Genomic DNA, 2,773 nt, shown 5'->3' on the forward strand with positions numbered 1-2,773 from the left:
ACCATAAATAAATTTTTGGTAATATAATAAAATTTCGGCCAATAAAATTTGAGGAAAATATTTTCGGCCCCACAATATATTTTTTAGCAAATCATATCCAATAATTCATTCTACCTAAAATAGTTAAATCTAATAAAATCTCGTATCATTACCAAAAATGTATTTAACACTAAAATTCTTAAATATATCGAATGAAATCACATCAAAATATTTTTTTATCACGATTTCATCATAAAATCAAATCAACTATTAAATTAATTAAAAAATATCCAATGTCCAAATTACATTTCTTATTAATATATTAATCATAAGTACATTTCCCAAATATTCTACTACCAATTAAACTAACCTAATTGCAGTATATGATTCCAAAGTAAATAAAAAGGTATTGATCAAATTTTGATCAATGATTAAAATTTAAAATCAAAATATATAAAGTTGTGGAAAATTGCCTGTAAATATCGGATGCGTACCTCCTCTTCCGCAGAGAAAGAAAATGATTTCTAATTCTGCCCAATAGTCAAGATACAATCATTAATAGATAATCATGATGAAATAGACATGATATTTAGCAAAACTTTGAATTTGAGGAACAAAAGAAAATGTCAGGAAAAACTAAAAGTGCAACCCAATAGAATATAATGAACATATCTCAATATTTTTATTTATTAATTAATATGGTATATTTCATAAAGAAATAAAAAAAAAATATTGTAAGAAAAAAATTCCTATTCCTAAATTTAGGGAATATACTCAATATTTTCGGATAAAAATACCACAACAAATAAGATGCAAATTTTTCAGTAAATTTGGGACAAAAATATTGCAGTAACTAAATGCGTCTATCTTTTAGTTATATTTAGGACAAAAATAACGCAGTAACTAAATGCGTCTATCCAAAAATAGTGAATATCAAATATTTTAAAGATTACATAATTCTTAAGAATCAGTATTGTTTCCTAAATAGAGTTATTTTTCATGGAATCTTCGGTCATGGTTACTCTAGAATAATGCAACAAATAAGATGTAAATTTTAGAAAGCATTCTCACTTCCTGGACATGTAGGATATTTTCGTTATTTTTAGAACAAAAATATTGTAATAATTAAATGCGGCTATCCAAAAATACTGGATATCCGATATTTTAAAGATTACATAACGTTTAAGAATAGGTGTTGTTTCCTAAGTAGAGTTTTTTTAAGGGAATTTTCGGCCTTGATTACTCCATGTATAAAGCTCTCGAACAAACGCCAAACCTAGCTTGCAGGTTGCTTTTTTATTACTAGGTTTTTATATTCTTCTATTTCATGTAGTTTTTGGTTCTTTTTCTTATCCATTCTGTTGTTGTTGTTTGTTTTGCATGTAGCATTGGTTGTAGCTCTGGGAGGTCGCGGTTCTTTTGAAGATTCTGATGATAATAATGTTGCGGTAGTGGTAATAATAAAATTGCGGTAATGAGAGGTCATGGTTCTTTTAAAGCTTTGCGATGGTAACAATGAACTCACACTAGGTATAAAATATTAAATCGTTTTTTTTTTTTTGTTATTCCAGGGATTTTTCATTTTTTTTGGTTTTGCAGTTGGTGATATCTCTTCTCAAAGGGAGATTAGGTGATAAAACTAAACCTTCTTTTTTTTCCGTAGGAGTTTTCATTGTTTTATCATGCTTCTTATCTATGTTTTTTTGCGATTTTTATTTGTGCTATTCTTTTCTTTGATTTTAAACCTCCTATTTCACTTTGTTTTTGGGTGGGCGATCTATACAGATAATGCAGGGAATTTTTTCAATGATAACCCGACTTCCGATAAGTCAAAGGTGGCGATGATTGTTATCACATTCGAGAGAGGATCATGTAAATACTACATATCGGCTCATGGTTAATGGTCTTAGATGATCATGTGTGTATTTTTAAAAGATGCACCAAATACAATTTAACAAGTTGAATTGTCTACTGAGTGGGATATTAAATGGAACGTTTTTCGAGTTACAAATGATTTTATGCTTTGTTTTGTGTTTATTATTTCGATACGTTGTTTCTATTTAATGGAAATGAACTTATAGCAGGACTATGCAGAATAAAAATTTCATAATAATTCATGTCGATGCTTTTATTTCTTTAAAAGTAATATAGAAAGATACTACGAATTGCATTCCCATGAAATGATTTGATATTGTCCCTTTCATCTGAGATTGCTTTCCCCACTTCGTATATGAGTTACCATTTGAGTCTAAATATGAATTCGAATACCTACACTAACATGTGCATTATCGGTGGTTAAGTGGAACTCTTACGATGTAAAGAAAAATAATATTCTTCTGGGATAGTTTATTGCATGTTCATTTTCCTTTATTTATATTTATTTTATTAATTCATTTACCTTTGTTGGTTTATTTCAGGGTTGGACCTATGGAAGTTGAGGTCAAGCAAAGAAAAATTGCTAATCAGAGAAAATGGACCAGGAAACCAACAACAACGAACGCCCTGAAAATGTATATTTTTGAATTAGTTTTTTACATTGTACTGTGTGAAGCACTTTCTTTTTTCCTCTTTTTTCGTTTTGTATTTATTTGTAGTTTTCCCGACAGTATATATCTGGGAGTTTGATAAAGCCTTATGTTTTACCAATATGAGAATTTGGTAGATATAGTTTTTTACATGTCTAAAAACGAAAAAATAATTTTTTTGCAAGACATGCATATTTTAGTCAATGGATTCAGAATCGATGAAGTGACTGCTAAAAGGATATTTATCTAAACTTTAGCGTGTCTTGAAA

At 28.6% G+C, this 2,773-nt stretch overlaps 1 long non-coding RNA gene across 1 annotated transcript; it reads left to right on the plus strand.

Annotated features, from left to right (window-relative positions):
* The first annotated feature begins 1,366 nt into the window (after positions 1 to 1,366).
* LOC113278636 lies at positions 1,367 to 2,410 on the plus strand. Its single transcript, XR_003325592.1, has 3 exons — positions 1,367 to 1,509; positions 1,765 to 1,875; positions 2,397 to 2,410. It is a non-coding gene; the product is annotated as an uncharacterized LOC113278636 (long non-coding RNA).
* Positions 2,411 to 2,773: the final 363 nt, after the last annotated feature.

The sequence above is a fragment of the Papaver somniferum genome, chromosome 5 (assembly GCF_003573695.1).
Source record: "Papaver somniferum cultivar HN1 chromosome 5, ASM357369v1, whole genome shotgun sequence".
NCBI lineage: Eukaryota > Viridiplantae > Streptophyta > Magnoliopsida > Ranunculales > Papaveraceae > Papaver > Papaver somniferum.